Raw genomic sequence first — 23,218 nt, forward strand, 5'->3', positions numbered from 1 at the left:
GTGAAGTCAGCCAGGATCCTGCCCTTTCCTTCAGGTTGGCAGATTCCCTTGGGCCCCAGGAAGTTCCAGAGATGTCATCTTGGAGCCAGAGATTGGAGTCAAATACTTTAGAAATCTATCAGGTGCTCTAATCTGTTGCAGCTAAGCTGGGCCTCAAGCCACATGACCAAGTCTTTCCCACTCTTTCCTCTCTTTTCCATAGGCAGAGGAGCCTCTACCCATGGCCACCACAACCACAGACCCATGGGAGGTACAGACAGGCTACCACTGATGTTCACTTAAGGCCCAAGGGCCCTTTCATCAGATTGTTGTGAATGCTGGTAGGCCTGGGACTCATTCTTCAGGGCAGCCGTCTCCCCACTGTCCCAATGCAGGTCCACAAATGCTATTCAGGGGCCAAAGCATGGAATCAGGGACCACAAGAGCCCACTTGGTGCTCCCCTCACCTGTGGCCGAGCTGGCACCTAAGGTACAAGACAAAGTCCCCTTTGCTTTCCCCTCAGCTTTTCTTAAGTAGGAGTCTCTCACAACAGCCACCACACTTGAGAATGTACAGAGTCTCATCTGAAGCCAGCATGTCTCAGAGGGCTCAGTATGCCCAAAGCCTAAGGCATACTACCTGGGTATTGCTACTGGTTATTCAGGGCCCAAGATCTCTTTAGTTGGCAAGTGATAAATCCTGCCAGGACTTGGTTCTTCCCTTCAAGGCAGAAGATTCCCTTCTGGCTCAGGGTGCATCTACGTATGCCATCCAGTAGCTCTGTCCTGGAACAGGGGCTTTATGACTGCCCAGTGCCTTATCCTACTGTGGCTGAGCTGGTATCCAAGTTGCAAGACAAAGTCCTCTTTACCCTTCTCCCTCCCCATCTCAAGCAGAAGGAAGGAGTCACTTTTGTTGCTGTGAGCTGCACTGCCCATGTTTGCGGGAGGGGTGGTGCAAACAATTCCCCCATGTCCACTGCCTCTGAGCCTAGCACAGCACTAGTACTTGCCTAGGAATTGCAGTCCTTGTGACCTAGATAGCCTTTCAGATTAATTTAGAACCCCAGAGCACTTTTAGCCCATTGTGGCAAGGCTTGCCAAAACTCAAGTTCCAAATGGTAGGATGGGTGAGTCCCCTCTGACTAGGGCTGGCTTAAATGCTCCTTCTGTGGGCTGGCATCAGTAGATTCCTACCTGGTTTTGCTTTCCTCTGTAACAGAACAGCACTGAGTTCCATGCAGGGCCCCACAGTTGCTGCACTCTCCCTCCCACAAGTACTCAGATTCTCTACACCACTTGGCTGCCGCTGGAGAGGTGGGGCAGTATGGAGGGAAGGAGGAAGGGTGGCATTGGTGATTGAAGACTGTCTTTGGTACCCTCTTCAGTATCTCTTTCAGAGACAGGAAGTTAAAACCAGGTACTGTGATTGCTTACCTGATTTTTATTCTGATGAAGGTGCTTTTATTTCTGCACAGGAATGATTGGTGAAGGCTTCTATTCTGCCACCTTGCTCCATCCTCTAATCTCTGTTTTTGGTGTATAACTTTTATGAGAGAAAGGTATTTTCCTTATAATCATAGTTTTTGAAGAGTCTCTCATACAAGTAGGTGTTGAACTGCAATGTTTTTATATAGCAGATGAGCTATGCCTGTGAATTTTTCCTTCAGTCCATAATGTGAAGATGAAGACGAGGACTAGGGAAAAGCAAGTGAGGTACTCAGGCCTGAGGGCACATGGCTCTGTCAATATCACACCCCAGATGCCTCACTTTCTTTATCCTAGTCCAGTCCTCGTGTTGATTAACATACACAGATATTCTGATGTTAAATTTTCTTCCCATTCCTTGAACAAGCTCTAGTTGATCATAATGCATTTCATTTTATTCATTTATTTTTTAAATTATTATACTTTAAGTTCTGGGATACATGTGCAAAACGTGCAGGTTTTTTACATAGGTATATATGTGCTGTGTTGGTTTGCTGCATCCATCAACTTGACATTTACATTAGGCATTTCTCCTGATGCTATCCCTCCCCCAGTCCCCCATCCCCAAAAGGCCCCAGTGTGTGATGCTCCCCTCCCTGTGTCCATGTGTTCACATTGTTCAGCTCCCACTTATGAGTGAGAACATGCAGTGTTTGGTTTTCTCTACTTGTGGTACTTTGCTGAGAATGATGGTTTCCAGTTTCATCCATGTCCCTGCAAAGGACATGAACCCATCCATTTTTATGGCTGCATAGTATTCCATGGTGTATATGTGCCACATTTTCTTTATCCAGTCTATCATCAATGGACATTTGGGTTGGTTCCAAGACTTTGCTATTGTGAACAGTGCTGCAATAAACATACAGGTGCATGTGTCTTTATAGTAGAATGATTTATAATCCTTTGGGTATATACTGAGTAATGGGATTGCTGGGTCAAACGGTATTTCTAGTTCTAGATGCTTGAGGAATCACCACAATGGTTGAACTAATTTACATTCCCATCAATAGTGTAAAAGCATTCCTATTTATCCACATCCTCTCCAGTATCTGTTATTTCCTGACTTTTTAATGATCACCATTCTAACTGGCATGAGATGGTATCTCATTGTGGTTTTGATTTGCATTTCTCTAATGATCAGTGATGATAAACATTTTTTCATAAGTTTGTTGGCTGCATAAATGTCTTCTTTTAAGAAGTATCTGTTCATATTCTTCACCCATTTTTTGATGGAGTTGTTTTTTACTTTTTCTTTTTGTAAATTTGTTTAAGTTCTTTGTAGATTCTGGATATTAGCCCTTTGTCAGATGGATAGATTGCAAAATTTTCCCCCAATCTGTAGGTTGCCTGTTCACTCTGCTGATAGCTTCTTTTGCTGTGCAGAAGCTCTTTAGTTTAATTAGATCCCATTTGTCTATTTTGGCTTTTGTTGTCATTGCTTTTGGTGTTTTAGTCATGAAGTCTTTTCCCATGCCTATGTCCAGAATGGTATTGCCTAAGTTTTCTTCTAGAGTTTTTTTTTTTTTTTTTTTTTTTTTTTTTTTTTTTTTTTTTTTTTTTTTTATGGTTTTAGGTCTTACATTTAAGTCTTTAATCCATCTTGAGTTAATTTTTGTATAAGGTGTAAGGAAGGGATTCAGTTTCAGCTTTCTGCATGTGGCTAGCCAGTTTTCCCAGCACTATTTATTAGATAGGGTATCCTTTTCCCATTGCTTGCTTTTGTCAGGTTTGTCAAAGATCAGATAGTTGTAGATGTGTGGTGTTATATCTGAAGACTTTGTTCTGTTCCATTGCTCTATATATCTGTTTTGGCACAAGTACCATGCTGTTTTGGTTACTGTAGCGTTGTAATATAGTTTGAAGTCAGGTAGCATGAGACTTCCAGCTTTGTTCTTTTTGCTTAGGATTTCTTGTCTATGTAGCCTCTTTTTTGGTTCCATATGAAATTAAAATACTTTTTTCCAATTCTGAGAAGAAAGTCAGCGGTAGCTTGATGGGGATAGCATCGAATCTATAAATTACTTTGGGCAGTATGGCCATTGTACTGCCATTGTACTGCCATTGTACTGATATTGATTATTCCTATCCAAGAGCATGGAATGTTCTTCCATTTGTTTGTGTCCTCTTTTATTTCCTTGAGCAGTGGTTTGTAGTTCTCCTTGAAGTGGTCCTTCACATCCCTTGTAAGTTGTATTCCTCAGTACTTTATTCTCTTTGAAGCAATTGTGAATATGAGTTCACTCATGATTTGGCTTTCTGTTTGTCTGTTCTTGGTGTACAGGGATGCTTGCGATTTTTGCACATTGATTTTGTATCCTGAGATTTTGCTGAAGTTGCTTATCAGCTTAAGGACATTTTGGGCCAAGAAGATGGGGTTTTCTAAATATACAATCATGTCATCTGCAAACAGAGACAATTTGACTTCTTCTTTTCCTAATTGAATACCCTTTATTTCTTTGTCTTGCCTGATTGCCCTGGCTAGAACTTCCTATGTTGAATAGGAGTGGTGAGAGAGGTCACCCTTGTGCCAGTTTTCAAAGGCAATGCTTCCAGTTTTTGCACATTCAGTATGATATTGGCTATGGGCTTGTCACAAATAGCTCTTATTATTTTGAGATACATTCCATCAGTACTTAGTTTATTGAGAGTTTTTAGCATGAAAGGCTGTTGAATTTTGTTGAAGGCCTTTTCTGCATCTACTGAGATAATCATGTGGTTTGTCATTGATTCTGTTTATGTGGTGGATTACATTTATTGATTTGCGTATGTTGAACCAGCCTTGAATGCCAGGGATGAAACCAACATAATCATGGTGGATAAGCTTTTTGATGTACTGCTGGATTTGGTTTGCCAGCTTTTTATTGAGGATTTTCACATCAATGTTCATCAGGGATATTGGCCTAAAATTTTCTTTTTTTGTTGTGTCTCTGCCAGGTTTTGGTATCAGGATGATGCTGGCCTCATAAAATGAGTTAGGGAGGATTCCCTCTTTTTCTATTGATTGGAATAGTTTCAGAAGGAATGGTACCAGCTCCTCTTTGTACGTCTGGTTGAATTTGACTGTGAATCCGTCTGGGTCCTAGACTTTTTTTTTTTTTTTTGGTTGGGAGGCTATTAATTATTGCCTCAATTTCAGAACCTGTTATTGGTCTATTCAGAGATTCAACTCCTTCCTGGTTTAGTCTTGGGAGGGTGTATGTGTCCAGGAATTTATCCATTTCTTCTAGATTTTCTAGTTTATTTGCACAGAGGTGTTTATCATATTTCCCGATGGTAGTTTGTATTTCTGTGGGATCAGTGGTGATATCCCCTTTATAATTTTTTATTGTGTTTATTTGATTCTTCTCTCTTTTCTTCCTTATTAGTGTTGCTAGCAGTCTATTTTGTTGATCTTTTCAAAAACCAGCTCCTGGATTCATTGATTTTTTGAAGGGTTTTATTGTGTCTCTACCTTCTTCAGTTCTGCTCTGATCTTAGTTATTCCTTGTCTTCTGCTAGTTTTTGAATTTGTTTGCTCCTGCTTTTCTTGTTGTTTTAATTGTGATATTAGGGTGTCAATTTTAGATCTTTACTGCTTTCCCTTGTGGGCATTTAGTGCTATAAATTTCCCTCTACACACTGCTTTAAATGTGTCCCAGAGATTCTGGTACATTGTGTCTTTTTTCTCATTGGTTTCATGATGCATTTTATTCATGATTCAGTTATTATTTTATTCATACTTTTTGCATTTATTAGCAAAAATCAAGTGTGCTGATAATTTTCTTTCTTTTGCAGTCTTCATCCAGTTTTGGAATTGTAGCTTCTTAAAAGGAAAAGGATAAATTCCCTTGAATTCTTATTTTTTTGACAATAATTTGTATGTTACAGGTAATAACCTGCTCCTCTAAACCTTTCTAGATCTGAAGCATATTATTGGGGGGGGGGGCGCAGAGGGCGAGGGAATTTTGAACAAGTCACTTTCATCTGGGCTTACATTTTGCCCTTATGCAAAAATGGAGACAATGAAATCTATCTCATAGATTTTTGGAGAACTTCAAAGTTAATTTTTAAAAAGGACATAGCACTGAACATGACCAAAAGAAGACGCTTAATGTATAGCAGATTAACACCTTCTTGGGCTTCATTGATACTTTGGATTTATTCCCCTCCCCTTCCCCCTGATGTCTCTAGGCTTACATTATGATGTTGGTCATTCTCTAAAATTTTCTTTTATTTTATCTCTATTATAATGTCTGTTGCTCTCTTTAAGTGCAAGCACCGTTTCATTCTAGAAATCGCTAGTTAATTACTTTATGTTGGAATGTGGTAAAATATTATGTTTGAAAAATCAACCAAAGTGCTTTCCAACTAATGTATTTCTTGTTACCCACGGCCCTTCTCTCCTTCAGGCAGATGTTTAGAGAGTTCTAAAGTTACTGCTCCAAGGAAGGGTTGGAAATGCTGAAACAGCATAAACAGAGTACAAATTACTTTTTTCTTTTAAAATTCTAGATTGTCAAGAGAAAAAAGTTATATGTATAAAATATACAGTAGAATTGGAAAAGAGATCTAATGAGAATAACACTAAGGAAACACCATCCTTCCAAAACGAAAAGCTCCTTGATGAGGTGAGAGGATTGCATTAACAAGGGGTGAAGGGACAGTGTGGGCCACTGAGATATGCCTTGGGTTGGGCTAGCACCTGCCCCTCTTCTGGGATCAGTTTGGGGTATAGAGATATAGCAGAAATCTCAGATAATTTGAGAGATTCCAGTGCAGGGGTAACCTATGCTTTCTTTCCCAGGTAGACACCAGGCAAAAGTCAAGATGCCAGAGTATAAATGACTTTGAGCTGTGTTCAGTCAGGTGAGATGTAGACAGCCTCACTATTGCCCATTGCCCAGTGAGATATGGGAGTGATAAAAATGTTCCTGCATCTGAGAAGACCATGAAAAGGGCAAAGGGCTATAGTTGACCAAACCAAGTTTCCCAATCACAGTGAGATCCAGATTTGGAGGATGATCCCCAAACCCAACAGGGGCCTGGTAGTTAAGTGGGAGAAAACTGGACTCAAAGGAGCCTAGCTGTTAGGTTGAAGACTGGTTATTGGGATGAACTCAGAAAGGACCTGCATAGACCAGAACCTAAAAATAGTGAGGAATGAGGACATCTCAGTAGGTGTCAGCATGGATAGCTGATGACCCACTCTGCATGCTTCCTTTAGTGCCTTACATTATTATAGAAGCCCACCAGAACTGAGACACCACTCCAATGAATAGGCAATGGGAAGAAATGGATTGAGCTAAAATTCCCAACTGGCCAGATGAAGTGTTTATAATAAATTTTGTTTTATGTGGAAAAATCACGTTATGCTTCTTGCACACCTGAGTTGTGGAATGAAATTTCTACCCACTATATACTCATATTCCCAAATTTAAAAAATGCTAATCAGAGATGTGACAGTGTGGTCCTTTGGGACTTCCCTCTAGCGATTATGATCTCTGGCAAGTTATTCAAACTTTTTGCTTCAGTTTCCATATCTACAGATGGGAGTGTGGTCTTTATTGTGACTTCTTTAATAATGAAATGAAATAATATATTGCACAGTGCCTCACATCTAATTGGCATTCAAGGCTTATCATTTAGTTTCCTAACTCTAACTCCAGAGAGAAAATGTGAGAAAAATAGCCACAGAAATTTGAAAGAAAACAAAGAGCTTGAAGAAGGTGTTTTTCGGAAGATTATTAATGCCGTTACTGCTAATTATAAGACTGGGTGTGCATTTCCCAGGCAGGGACTGCAATCAGCAAAATTTTCAGTGTGATGCTCACTACAATTAGCAAGGCCATGCCTGTTGATTTGCCGCAACTCCAAATTCTTGTCAGCTTCTTTAAATCCCCCTTTGCAGCATCTCAGGCATCAGCTGCATAATATCATGCGGTTACTATCCCCTCCAGAGGATACCTACAGTATTTGTTATTCATTTGAAGGAAAACAGGAAACCTTGCAGATCTATCCTAGCAACAATAGATATTTGCCACAATGTAACATCACGAATTAACTCCCATGTAAACAAGACCTGGTTTTGTGTGTTTACTCATTGAGTGCTTCTAAAATTCTGAACAGAAAGTATGTGGGAAGTTGCCCTGTTTTCTTCAACTTACCATGTGGTATTAATGATTAAATAATGTCTCTATAATTAAACGTCATGTAATGTTTCCTCACCTTGTGCTCAAATTTTTACCATTTTAGATTCGAGATTTTTTTCTCTAAGATTTAAATGGTATTCCAATGTCAACAGTTCTCTCTGGAAATGTGATAGAAAAACTATTTACACTTATCTGCCCACCACTTTATGGGAATTTGTGAGTAACAGTATGGGAGATTGTTCTAGAACTGCTTAGCTGTGTCTGAGGACTTAGTTCGTTCTCATTTATAAAAAGAAGGGTGAAGCCAAGTCATCTCTGATTACACGGAACACATATTATATAGTTTCTGGAACAGACTCAATTTCAAACATTCTATTCCTTTGGTCTCATAAGTAGATTCACTCCTTCCAGACCAAACGTTCAAAAAAGAATCTCAATTTACTTTAAAGATTATTGCTGCTTAAAATTTCTATGATTATGTTACAGACAAGAAAATGAAGTGTCCTGGAAGAGGAAATGCAGTAAACGTGTTGGGGATAAAAAGAAGGTTAGAAAGCAAACAATATCAGAAGGGAAGAAATGACCTCTAAAGGGGAAGCTGGGATGATAGCAAAGGCAATGTCAACTTCCTCACAATTTCACTTAGATTTTCCTGGCTACTCTGCAGAAGACATGATCAGATAAATGCTTATTGATTTCAAGATCAAGGCAACAGGATCCTTTCTGTTTAATTATTTCCTTGTAAGTTAAAAACTAAATGCTTTGGCAAATGCTGTAAATACAAAGGGCAAGGGTATTCAGTGCCCTTAGAATCAATGGCAAATTCAAACTGTGTATGACAAGGGATAACCACTATTCATCCATTCCTTCTAACAAAGTCTATAAATTACTACCATGCATTAGGTGCTGGGCTGGTCACTGAAACATCAGAGATAGGTAAAGCTCAGTCTCTGTTCTTAAGGACCTCAGGGTCTAGAAGAAGCAAAAGACAGATAAGTAAGCACAATAGAAATATAAACAAGAACCAAAGGTAGCTCGGGGGAAGTGAGTAACTCTTAGAGGAAAATATTAAATAAAGGATTTCTGGATAAAAGGATGTTTGAACTGAATTCTGAAGATGAATAAAAGTCCTTCTGGAGAAATAAAAACACCATTTTGACAGAAATAAAGTTATATGTGAATACATTTAGAACAAAGCATGGAAATTATGTTTAGGATATTGTCATAAGTTTGGTATCTTTAGAGCATTTCATGTAAGTGGTGAGGGGAGAAAACGGGAGGAGATAAAAAATGTAGGATAGGGTAAACTATGAATGGATAAAAATGTCTCTTAAAGCATTTGAACTATACCCAAATGCCTAGGAGGAGAATGTGAAGCATTCAAAGCAGAGGAAACCAGGAATGGGTTTGCCAGCAGCATTGACAATAAGTTGGAAGACAGAAATGAGAGAATTGTAGACACAGAGTTATATTTTTGAATTTCTAGAAATAGTGAGAAATAAAGAGAGTCTTGCCTAAGACAGTGGTAGTGGAAAGAAAACAGCAGCATAACTTAAGAGATAGTCAAGAAATATTCAGTAGAATCTGGTGATGACTGATATGAGATGTGAGAGAGACTTCAAGTTCTCTGGTCCATGGAGAAGGAAGCATGTTGAATCTGAGGGGCCAGTAGACATCTACATAGCAGGAAATAATATAATCGAGAGAATAGCTGTAAAGAGCTTAGGAGGAACTGCTGGTGTAAAGATATGAGGAGCACCAAATTCCATCACTTATTTATTTGATGCCTGCCTCATAGTAGTCACTCCTAATCCCAAAGGTCTCAGAGTCTCAGTAATTTCTAAAGAAGGTGCATGTAATTAGAGAACATTGGGTTCTTTAATTACACTATTAGAGGAAGTGCAAGGTGTGACGAGAGCATAGAGAAGGGTTCTTAACAAAGACTTGGCATAAGGTGGCATGGAGAGAGGGCAGTAGGCCAGGCAGGTTAGAGAAAAAAAAGTGTAAGCTGACATCTAAAGACCTAGTAGAAATGAATCAGAAAAAGAGGAATACAGAAACTTTTCAAGCAGTGAAAGCCCCAGGTGCCATGACCAGGAAGCAATAATGGGCATGGTGCACCTGAGAAATTGTGGAATGTTCCATCGCTGGAGTGTCAAGTCTAAAAGGAGACCGGCAAGAGCTGAGGCTGGGAAAGTTAGCTTTGGTATGATCATGGCACAAGCTATTTTATAGAACTTAAACTTTATCTAGTGTGCAAGAGAAAGCCACTTAAGGATTTTTAGCAGGATAGTGATACAATCAGATTTGTATTTTAAAAACTCACTCCAGCTACTGTGTGGAAAATGAGATGTTAATTAAAATAGTGAGCCTTGATGTGATTTCCTAGGGCAAAGACCACAATTTGATTCAACCTGCTAATGTGCTCTGGCCTGCAGGGTGCATTTAAACAATTTATTCATTTAATTCTAAGTTAGTTGTGAACATTTAAAGATTGGGAACTCTCACATAAAATCAAGGTTACTGGCTTCTTCTGACAAAGTAGATCTGGCAAAGCTGGGTCCTTACTCCTCACCTGTCAGCAACTGGCTGGAGCTGGGTTGTCCACAAAATGATCCTTTTATATAAGGTGAATTCCCTTCTGCTCACCACAGTCCAGTGGAGGCATTTAGCTTGATTTTAGTGCCCCAGAATTACCCAGAGAGAACATGTAGACTGAGAATAAAGAACCATTGGGCATGCCTATCTAAAACCAAACTCCTCTGCCAGATGACATCCCCATTTCCTACTCATTATTTTTGTTTTATCAATTTTTTTCTCTTCAAATTTTCACCTCTACTGGGTCATTCCCATTGACATAAAAACGTGTTATTTTTCTGTCTTAAAAATAATTTTTCTTGGCTCTCTTCCCCACCAGCTATTCCTACAACTTTGTTCTCTTTTCCTCTCAAATCATATTCTCAAGCCAACCACTCTAGGAAAACTGCTCATGTCAGTGTCATCAAGGACTTTCTTGCTGCCAAGTTTAATGTGTAGTTCTTAGTCCTCACCTTACTTAACCTATCTGCAGTAATCAACACAAAATTAGTCATTGCCTCTTATTTGAAACAATGTTTTACCTCCTTGACTCTCAGGTTGTACTACGTATCTTGAGGATCTTTCTACCTTGCTGACTCTTCCTTCTTAGTCTCTTTTATGAATTCTTCTTTCTCAAGGCAGGAGAGCCTCATATCTCAGTCTTTGGATCTCTTATCCATCTGTACTCACTCCCTGTCAATCAGGGCTGTCAACAGCCTTATGTCTTTAAATACCATCTATATGTTAAAAGCTTCCAAGTTCCTTACTCCAGCCCCTACCTTTCTCTTGAGCACCACTCTCCCAATGCCTAGTTGATTTTTGACATCTAACTAAAAAGCATCTAAAGTTCACTATGTTAAATACAAATTTGGATTCTCATCTGTCTTCCACTAAACATGCCCCTTTCATAGCATTCCCGTCTAAAAAAATGACATGCCATTCTGCCTGTTGTCCGTGCCAAAGACTTCTAAAATAACCTTACTTCTGTTTCCTTCACACCACACATCAAATCTGCTGCAAATCCTATTGGCCTTACCTAACTTTGAAATTTTTCCAGAATGCAATCCCTTCTCCCTCCTCCACTGCTTCCACTCTGGTCCAATCCACTTTGATCTCCTGCCTGGAATATTACAATAGTCTCCTAGCCGATGTCTCTGTTTTCAAGGTTCCTCCCTGCAGGTTCTACACTGAAAAAGCAACCAGCACTCGAAAAGAGGGTTTCTGTAATACTTTCTCAGGATGAGTTTGAAGTTATGCATTTTGGGCACAACTATTACATAAGTGGGGTGTGTCCTTCTTGGTACATCATGATGAAGTTGATGTGTCTTATTTCTAAAGATTTTAATCTTAATAATTTGTTTAAGGTAGTGCCTACAGATTGTCCCCACTGTAAAGAAACATATCTATGTAGACTTTTTGAACATGTACAGTACATGTTGTGTTTCTCTGCCAACTTTTACTAGTCACTAGTAGAAGAAAAGGACCCAGAAAAAGAATGGAGTATTGAACATCTCTTGTGTCCTACTTCACATTCTACTGTCACATTTTCTTAATCCTGTCATTTTTTGGAACAACCAGCTGAGCTAAAATGTAATCAGATAGTATCTTGTCATAACTGTACGGAGTAACTTTGGGGACTTTAGCCATAGGGATTACCTGGCAAAAACAAAAAGGGCATTGTTGGAATTCACTCAGCTATACTTCCACATGTGCAAATGTGGAAGTGCAACACTGCTAATTATCTGATATGGTTTGGCTCTGTGTTCCCACCTAAATCTCATCTTGTAGCTTCCATAATTCCCATGTGTTGTAGGAGGGACTGGGTGAGAGATAACTGAATCATGGCAGTAGGCCTCTCCTGTGTTGTTCTCATGATAGTGAACAAGTCTCACAAGATCTATCTCACGACATCTGATGGCTTTAAAAATGGGAGTTTGGGCAGGAGCCTGTTGGCTTGAGCCTGTAATGTCAGCGCTCTGGGAGGACAAGGTGGGTGGATCACCTCAGGTCAGGAGTTCGAGAACAGTCTGTCCAACATTGTGAAACCTCGTCTCTAATAAAAATACAAAAATTAGCTAGGTGTGCTGGCAGGCGCCTGTAATCCCATTCAGGAGGCTGAGGCAGGAGAATGGCTTGAACCTAGGAGGCAGAGGTTGCACTGAGCCGAGATGGTGTCATTGCCCTCCAGCCTGGGCAAGAAGAGTAAAACTCCATCTCAATAAATAAATAAATATAATTAAATAAATACAAATGGGAGTTTGCCTGTACAAGCTCTCCCTTTGCCTGCCGCCATTCACATAAGATGTGACTTGCTCCTCTTTGCCTTCCGCCGTGATTGTGAGGCCTCCCCAGCCATGTGGAACTGTGAGTTCTCTATTAAACCCCTTTCCTTTGTAAATTGCCCACTCTCAGGTATGTCTTAGTCAGCAGTGTGAAAATGAACTAATACACCATCCTTGGAGCAACACTTCACATGTGAGAGACAAAAATGGATGGATAAGTAGTCCCTCTCCTGAATCTCAGGAAGAACATTCTAAAGTGCATTTTCACAGCTCCTTAGAGGCCTCCTACCAAGGTGAAGTCCTGTGGCCTACAGTGGTGATTTTCTTGGTCAAAGGTTGCACCGTTGATTTGGCTTCTTCTCCTTCTCTGTTTTTCACCTTTCTAAGTACCCCACTCATGTTCTTTGGAATATCTTTTTCCAAAATGAACTCCCAGCACAGAAGCCCTTGTTTTGTCATCTGCTTTTTGGGGGAGACTATGTTAAGTTATGCTAAAGTGAGACAGTCACTAAACCAGGAATCCATAGAAATCAAGAAATCAGAGATCAGGCAAGATTAGAAACTTTGGAGAACAAAGTTAGATAGTTCATTGGAGAGGGGAGTGGGGAAGCAATATTAAGTGGTATGCAGAGTAAAGGGAAGGAAGGAAACAGAGACAGTAAATAGAAACCACTCTTTTCTGAAGGAAATGGACAGATTGGGTGGCAGCTGGAGGAATATACAGGGAACAGTGGGAAAAGACAGATGTTTCAAGAAAGAAATACAGTCTAATATATTAAGTGCTATAAAAAAGGTGCCACATTTGCTGGGGAAAGAATTCAGGAAGGCAATTTTCAAGGATAGTTTTGGCAGGTAGAGGGTTTCAGGCAAACTCCAGAAAACAGTTGTTGCTAAGACACTGCATTCTGAAAGAGGAGAGTGTGTTTGAGGAATTTTAAGTATAGCACCCTGGCTGGAACACATACCAGGATGATAGTTACAGGTGACACTGGAGACTTTGCAAAGACCGGCTGTGATGGATTGTCTAAAGGGGCTGAATCTTCTACCCTTCACTCAAGGAGCTTTTCTTTGTTAGCAGCACTTAAGTAATAAAATGAAGAAGCAATGCCACTATCATCTCAGGTATCTTCTAATTCTAAGTCCATAATCAAACTGACCCGACTGTCTCAAAAATATATTTTTACAGTTGGTTTGCTTGAGTCGTAATCCGAGTAAGATCAATATTTTAGATGTAGTTGTTGTGTCTCTTAAGCCTTTTTAATTCTGAGAAGTAGTCTCCTCACTATTTTTCCCTTGGCATTGACTTTTTGCCAAATTGAATCCAGACATTTAAAGTCTGACTGATGAATAGTCAGAAAATGTTGATTATAAAATTTCTATTTTGTGGGACTAATCGAGATTTTTGTTTGTTTGTTTGTTTGTTTTTTTACCCAAACATGATCATTCTTAGGAAATGATTAATGTACCCTAGGAAAAGAAGGCTTATTTTATGTTTGGACAATAATATTAATCCTTCCATTGCCCTGTCAACCCAACTGTTGGAAGGTGTGTTCGGGAAGGGAAAGGTGAACATCAGTATCAATAAAGAAATCCATACCTGCCCTGAATCAGTCCCATTTCTGTGCTGAACATGCATGCCTTTCTGTGTTAACAACTTGAAGCTAATTGTCACCGTGTTCTCCCTGTCATGGGATCCTGTGTTTTTATCAGAATCCGTAGAATGCATTAAAGATGACTCCATTGATGGAAGATCAGAAGGAAGTGATCGATTATGGCAAAAATGAGCTCAATAGTTATTATCTCATATTTTGCTACAAATAATTATGGGGAGGATTCCTATGTAAATAAGAGAATGATCTCTCTCTTAAAGGACCTGTCATACTGAATGGCAGACAAATAACCCTTTTTGGCAAATAACCCTATTATGTAGCATTCCAAGAAAACCTAGAGACAACTAGAGGCCGATGTTTCAGGCCATAGGCTGCTAAACTGGCAGGTTTTTGTTTCTGTTCCTATGGCCAACCCATCCACAAACCACTGTGCAGCGTCCGCTAACATGGAGATCTGTGCTCTTCTTCTCCACCCAGTGTGATCCCCTGACTCTCATCCCTCCCAGGTGACTGCGCGTTGATGAAAACCAGACCATTCCCACCAGAGTCATCAGTTAAAGTTTTCTGGAGCAAACAAACCCTTGATTGTTCTGACTACATCATATCAGCTTGAATGTGCATTCAGATAACAGAGACCAGAAGTGACAGTGGCTTTAAAATAATGGCCTGGCGTGGTGACTCACACCCATAATTCCAGTACTTTGGGAGGCAGAGGAGGGCAGATCACTTGAGGTAGGGAGTTTAAGACCAGCCTGGCCAATGTGGTGAAATCCCCTCTCTACTAAAAATGCAAAAATTAGCTGGACATGATGGTGGGCGCCTGTAATCCCAGCAACTTGGAAGGCTGAGGCAGGAGAATTGCTTGAACCCAAGAGGCAGAGGTTACAGTGAGCCGAGATCATGCCACTGCACTCCAGCCTGGGCGACAGAGTGAGACTGTCTCAGAAAATAAAGACAAAATAGAATAAAATAATAGAATAAAGAGGTTTTCTTTTCCACATAAAATAATCCTGAGTAAGATAGTTAGGGCAGGTATTGTTGTTTCAGAGTACAATTAGAGGACAAGGGTCTTTCATTCTTTCTGTTATTATAAACCAGAGGTTATCAGTGCTGCAAGTCCTGAAAATCTGGACTTTTTTCTCTTTTCCCTTCTACTTCTGCTTGCAAACCAGCCAATTATTTTTCTGAGCTCACCTCTCTATCATGAAATTCAGCCAATAGTACATCAGACTGCTTATACTCTGCTTTCCAACTTCTTTACCTAAGATTACAAGCTTATTTGGTTTATTATCTGCCCTCAAAATTATTACCGACAGGGTCTTGTCAAAATGTTTCACTACGGCATAAATTGCACGCCATCCATGACAGTTTCCACACTATTTTCTACCCAAACACGAAGTCAATACCACATGTTTGTTTATTTGCTTTTCCCCTCAACAATTTATTTCTAGAAATAAGGCATTTATCAGGATGGACTAGCTAGCCTGCTATAATAAACAACCTCAAATATTCTGGGGCATATAACCCTCAATGTTATTTCTTTCTAATTCTACACCATGCTGAGGCTTAGCTACATGTTTTTTTCGTCTCAGGACCCAGATTAAATGAGCAGTTCCTACCCAGGATGTTGCTGGGTACAAAGTAGAAGGGGAAAAAAAAAAAAAAGGTAGCCCATGGGGTGAAGTAGGAGATCACTTAAGCACAGGAGTTTCAGGATATAGTGCACAATAACCGGGCCTGTGAATAACCAATGCATTCCAGCACGGTGAACCAGCAAGACCTTCATCTCAAACGGAAGGTGAGGGGAGGGGAGGGGAGGGGAGGTGAGGGGAGGAAAGAAGGAAGGAAGGAAGGAAGGAAGGAAGGAAGGAAGGAAGGAAGGAAGGAAAGAAGAAGAGAGAAGAAAGAAAGGAAAGAAGGAAAGGGAAGGGAAGGGAAAGAAAGGAAAGGAAAAAGGAAAAGAAAGGAAAGGAAAGGATAGGAAAGGAAAGGAAAGGATAGGAAAGGAAAGGAAAAAAGAAAAGGAAAGAAAAAGGAAAAGAAAGAAAGGTAGGTGATGGCTCCTAAAGCTGTGCTGCAAAGTCAAATACATCACTTCTGCTGACACTTCAATGTCAATGGAGCAGAGAAATATAATCCTCCCACAGGGAGTAACCTAGCTAAGCTTAGTCAATAGGGCAGGATATACAGTCTACCCTTTATATCCTTGGGTTCTGCATCCATGGATGCAACCAACTGTGGATCAAACATATTTTTAAAAAATAATTTAAAATAAATATACAACAGAAATAAGACAAATTAAAAATTACAATATAGCAACGATTTACATAGCATTTCCATTGCAGTAGATATAAGCAATCTAGAGATAATTCAAAATATATGAGAAGATATGCATAGGTTACAAGCAAATACTAGGCCATTTGGTGTCAGAGACTTGAGTATCTGAGGATTTTGGTATCTGCCAAGGATCCTGGAATTAATCCCCCACAGACAGTCAAGGGATAGCTGTCTAATCCTTTCACATGGAGGGTAAAGTGCATAAATTGAGTCCACCATGAGCATTCTCTTGGCTCTTGCTATTTCAGTGTGCAGCAATTTACTTCCAGCTGACAGCATGAAGCCCTTCCTGTCCATGTTTAGAGCAGGCCAATAGGCCAGGGAATTAATGCCCGAGCTACCACCCCTACGAGCAGCCCTCAATCAATAAATACATTAGCTCCCTCATCTCTCAGAATAACTCTGAGGTTCATGGTTTACACTGGAGGGAGTTCCAGTTGCTCTCAGTGGTAATGTGCTTGATAGCATGTTCTTTCTTAGCCTTTATCCTATTTCTGTCTTTCTTTTCTTTCCTGTATTGGTATTTCCTGTGATCCCTGCCCAAATAAACTGCTTGCACGTGAATCCTTGCTCCAAGGTATCCTTCTGCAAGAACTTAAACTAAGATAGAGGTACAGAAAATATTTAGAGCAATGAGACAATCTGTCACAAAAAAATACAAAGGCTTTTTATAATAACTAGTAGTCTTTGCCAGAAATTCTATCACAAAAACTGACCCATCCTCTCCATGCTTCTGCCTCAAATCTATTTATCTCTTGGACAAACCAGAAATGTTGTTTCCCAGAAGGGATAAGGACTCCTATAATAGATTATTTGCTTTCACTTCTGGACCACAGGAAGCAAGTGCAGTCATTTACTCTAAACAGACTTTACCGCCCTGCCTTTCACAGGACCTCAAGCACGTTTACACATAGTTGCTCTCTGCTCCCCAATACTGGTGCTGTCTCTATTATGAGGGGATGTGTGACAGTATGTGCAGACAATTCTATTTCGATGACTATCTCCCTGACTTCCCTCTTCTGTCTACGAAGATCACCTTGTCAATGATATTTTGCATGAAACAAGCCTCACATATATGCAAAACACTTTCTCAGTACACATATACAAATTAAAGCAGAGATATAATATAGTTTTCTCTTTTCTTTTTGAATCCGTAAGAAAGAAGACAAAGAAAAAGACTAAAAAACTCTTCATTATTTTCTCTCTCTCTCTCACACACAGATACTATACATATACTTATATACCAAGGAGCCAGTTTGATACTTGAAATACTTTGAGATAAATAAGAGTGATAGCCCACAATGTAGTACCATGTATTTTATACGACAATGTAAACTACAAGTGAATGTCTTTCTTATGCTCTATTTTCTTCTGTTTAGGAAGGAAATAAATAGAAAGAGATTTTCTTTCTATTTTAAAGGAAAACTAAAACAAAAGGAAAAACATCCTATGCAATACTGTTCAGAAACCAGGATTTGTTTATGAAATGGTTTAAAATCCATTAGTTTTAAAAGATTGATATGACCTATAATTGTCCTGTAATTGAATATGGATAAGATCATAGCAACTATGAAACGGAAAGCAGAAAACCTGTGCTAACTGTGATCACTACATATAAGCTCAAAAATGTTTGTAGCTATAATAAATGAATGCTGAAATGTTCTTGTTTTCTAATAAAAAAAAGAATACTTTTTCATCTAAAGAAAAATGTTTTACCTGTTTGTATACTGTTTTCCATTTTATTTCTTGTCATTGTCTAGAAGGATGCAGGAGAGAGGCCTTTTGTCATGAGGCATCCCAGATGTAGCTGCTGATCCTATGTCAAATGTTTAGGTGCTACTTCCTGCACATGAAGAGGAGTACAATGATTCATCATCCACCAGTCCAGAACAAGCTTGGGGCTACAAGGAGAAGCCTGTACTTTCATTTGCACATGACCCCAGTGAAGCCAGGAACTAGTTATTATTCCCTTGAAGAGATATCCTCAGGGGCAAAAAGTTAAAAGATTTCACATGCAAGGGATATTTGTGGGTTGAGGACACAGAGCTAGAGCTGACAGAATCTAGACATTAAAAACTGTTACGTCTGTTACATTAGGTTACCGGTCTAGGAATCTAAGGTAAAATTAACAATTAAAGAACTGGATGCTTTGGCATAAGATTGGTAACATTTTAATTGTACTAAGTACAAACATTAATAAAAACCAACCTACAAACAAATACCACTTATTAGCACGACTATTTTTAAAAAGTAGAACATGTGAATTTGTTTCCCAGATGACTACAAATTGGTTTATAAGAAACCACCAGTATGGCCCTTGTTTTCCTCCAGACTGAAATTCTTGGGCTGGTGAACACTGTGTGGTAACCCTGCTTCAGTCCAAGAACGGGCCTTAGGGAACTGCTGCTTGAGGGAGCCCACCAAAGAGCCACTGTCTCTTTGAAGGTTCTTCTTTTTTTTTTTAAGTTTTCTAAAGGCAACTACTGTATTTTAAATGTATTTTATTTTTCAACTTTTATTTTATTTTATTTTTTTTTTTTTATTGAGACAGAGTCTTGCTCTGCCGCCCTGGCTGGAGTGCAGTGGCCGGATCTCGGCTCACTGCAAGCTCCGCCTCCCGGATTTCCGCCATTCTCCTGCCTCAGCCTCCCGAGTAGCTGGGACTACAGGCGCCCGCCACCTTGCCCAGCTAGTTTTTTTTTTTTTTGTATTTTTAGTAGAGACGGGGTTTCACTGTGTTAGCCAGGATGGTCTCGATCTCCTGACCTTGTGATCCGCCCGTCTCGGCCTCCCAAAGTGCTGGGATTACAGGCTTGAGCCACCGCGCCCGGCGCAACTTTTATTTTAAATTCAGGGGGTACAAGTGAAAAATTTGTTACAGAAGTAAATTGCATGTCACTGGGATTTGGTGTGCAAATAGTTTCATCATCCAGGTAGCAAGTATAGTCCCCAGTGGGTAGTTTTTGACCCTCACCCTTGTCCCACCCTCCAACCTCAAGCAGGTCCCAGTGTCTATTGTTCTCCTCTTTGTATTCATGAGTTCTTACCATTTAGCTCCCATGTATAAGAAAGAATATGCACTACTTAATTTTATGTTCCCCTGTTAATTTTTGTAGGGTTTTCAGTGACCTCTGGATGGCATGCACTTCAGCCCAAAGCCTTGGGCTTATTCTTACCTAAACCACACAAAGTTTCTAGTTGCTAAATTGTTTGGCAATAGATTTCCCCGATAGATTTATAAGACTTCATGTTCTAATGCCAAAGATGCCTCTTATCACGTAATTGTTGAATTGTCTGTTCATGAAGTCTGCACATGGATGCACAGAATGAACGAGAACAAATTCACTGGGCAAAGGGTTTTGCTACAAACAATTGCAAAAGTTTAGATAAACTTTTTGGACCATATTCCTAACTGATTCTCTCTCTCTCTCTCTGTTAAATAGAACATATATTTAAAATATAGACAGTCTTTTCTCTATTAGAAAAATTTGAGCCAAAGATGAAGTGAGGGGAATTGCTATTTGGTAAGACACTTTCCTTGAGGACAATGTGATGTATATCATCCAACTCAGTTTAATTTTTCTGACATAAGAACTCTATAAAGACAGAAGGCAGATTTTCATCAGGAAACAAGGAATTTTTTTCTAGCTCTTTCACCAAGATTTTGTTTTTTGGGTTTTTTTTTTTCATTTAAGAAAATGTCTATAATTTAAAATAATATATACTAAAGTATGCAGTAAGGAAGTGACAGGAGGTCTAGAATTGGCATTAAAATACTTCAGCAATGTTAACTCAGTAAGTAGGAAGAGAAAAGAAATGTGGCAAAATCTCAACAACTATCAAAGTGAGGTGATGTGTAAAAAAAGGCTCATTGTATTTTACTTTCCAATTTTGAAAATGTTTGAATATGATCATAATAACTTTTAAAATTAATACCTTAAAGGAAAAGCTACTGAAAGGAATTTGTTATGTTGGGTTGGATGGGGCAAAGGGTTGGAAACAGAGGGAGAGAGACATGGACACCAAAACAATTGTCCCATATGCTGTCTTTAATGTACAAGTTAAATGCAGTAATTTTGATAAAACTTGCTTCTCAGCAAATATCATCATGGATGCTGAATCTAGGGGGAATTTTATGATGGGGAGTAAGATATCTGCATGATCCCAAAGTGCCTCCCCATAAAGACTTATTAGTTGCAAAAGGGAAAAACATCCTAAATACATAGTGGGGAAATTAGACAATACCTTTACCAGGTATCACAGTTAATGTCAAATGGACAACATGTGCCTCCAGATGAGATGCCTGTGATTCTCCAAGATGGACACATCATTTATGTAATACTTATATGGACAAAAATAAGGTCCAAATGATATTGGTGCAAAATTGTAGGAGATTCTTGGGAGCTTGGACAATCATGTAGGAACTGCCTTATTAGCTCTGAACCATCCTAGAACTCCTAGAACCATCATACAACTCCTGTTGTATGAGATGGAAATCAGCTTCTGTCTTTACATTACAGCATTCTGAACTCTTGATTCAGAGAGACTATCCAGAAACCATTGGCAGAATTTTTAGAAAGATAAAAAAAGTTTAGAAAACTCATATATGAATATGTGGCATGTCCTCTGAGTTATTTCATTGTTAGGAATGCTTTCATTTACAAGAAAAATAGCACAAGAAAAATGAGTGAAGAATTCAGGAAGTTATATGAGAAATAATAAAACAAGCCTGATGAAATGGAGAGAATTAATAAAGTTAAAAGCTGAAAATAAATAATTAAAGACATAGGCTGCATAAATCACAGAACAAGTTCCTGAGGAAAACAATGAATTTTCCTGGCGAATGTAATCTCAAAAAGAAATTGGAGAACATAAATTCACAAAATTAGGTTTAAAATATGATATAAACAGATAAATAGATATTGTTTTCAAAGCATAGGGCAAAAATATATATTACCGATTGCTACATAAAATATTACAAAATTGTACAGAGAAAAATATGACACAAATAGTCATGGAATAAATGGAAAAAGTTACCAGAGAATAAAGTTCATAAAAAGGATCTAGGCTCAGATATGATTTTATAGACTAGTTATTTTTAAAGCATAAAGAAACAGAAAATTCTCATATTATGTAAACTTTTTCCATCACTGAAAATGATGGAAAGTTTCACAGTTCATTTTACATGATAAGCTTAATCCTGCAGCTGAAATTTAACAGCAGAAATCAAAATATAAAAATTTTTAATGAAAAAAATAAAAAAAATTTCACATCATCACTTCATAATACATTTATGACATGTGGACTTTGCTGTATAAATATTATTCTTCAATAAAGTGAAAGTATAAATATATAAATATTATTGATATATATTCTAAGTTCTTAAAGTACAGTCAGTCGAATTTGGTAATTTATTAAAAGAAATGATTCATCAAGAGCAAATAGAATATAATCTAAAAACCTTATCCATCTATTATGGTTTCTTAATCAGAAATATAATAATATGAATTATCACACCACATGAAAAATCATGTAATCAGTTTAAAAATTAATCAATGAAGTCCAGGTGTGGTGGCTCAAGCCTGTAATCCCAGCACTTTGAGTAGCTGAGGCCGGCGGATCATGAGGTCAGGAGATTGAGATCATCCTGGCTAACACGGTGAAACCCCGTCTCTACTGAAAACACAAAAAACTAGCCGGGCGAGGTGGCGGGCGCCTGTAGTCCCAGCTACTCGGGAGGCTGAGGCAGGAAAATGTCGTGAACCCGGGAGGCGGAGCTTGCAGTGAGCCGAGATCGTGCCACTGCACTCCAGCCCAGGCGACAGAGCGAGACTCCATCTCAAAAAAAAAAAAAAAAAAAGAAAGAAAAGAAAAGAAAAGAAAATTAATCAATGAATATCAGTATATTACAAACAAAATATTGAACAAGAAAGAATATGTAACATGGGGCTAACTTCGCCTATAAGAATAAAACAACAAAAACATTCTCATTAAAGTGAGAAAAGAAACAAAGATTTGAACTATTGTCACTACCTTTTCTTAAGCTTTGTTTTGCAAGGTTCAATCAATGGCACAAAACAAGAAGTGTAACCAAGATGTTTAACAAATGCAAAGGAGGAGATTCAATTACTATTTATAGTTGGCATTATTCGACTAGAAAAGTGAGAAGAATCAACTAGAAAATGTTATACAACTAACGAAATGCCCAGACACAAAATAAATATGTAAAATCCAATAGCTTCAGTGAAACAATGATCATTAGGAATATATTCCACAGAAAAATGTGTGCAAAATAACTTTGTAAAAGAAATAAAAGAGTGGATATATACAAGATTCTGGGATGAAAATAAATCTTACCCAAGTAAATTTCAAAATTTAATATAAAAGTCAATTAAAAAAAACTCAGGTGTTTGCTTTTTACAATTCTGGCTAATTGATTATAAAATGTATCTGGAAAAGTATAGGGTTGATACTTGCCAAGAATACTTTGAATAAGCAAGGAGTATTAAAAAATTTATCAATGAAATTTGGAAATAGACATAAAAAGATAATAATTAATGCTGTAGTAATAAGCTAGAAATAAACACATCAAAGACAAGTAATTGAAATCCCAGAAAACACACTTTTCATAAAAAATGAGGACTTTAAAAGGTAACATTTTATACCAATAAATATTAATTGAACCATTGGTTAACTCTTTGGGGAAAAATATCAAAATTTGATGCCTCATACAAAACACTAAAATGCATTTCAGGTGGATTAAATAGGTAAGTATTTTAAAACAAAGCAAATGATAACATGGCAATGAAAGAGTAGA

This window comes from Trachypithecus francoisi, unplaced genomic scaffold (assembly GCF_009764315.1).
Source record: "Trachypithecus francoisi isolate TF-2019V2 unplaced genomic scaffold, Tfra_2.0 Lachesis_group0, whole genome shotgun sequence".
NCBI classification, from domain to species: Eukaryota; Metazoa; Chordata; class Mammalia; order Primates; family Cercopithecidae; genus Trachypithecus; species Trachypithecus francoisi.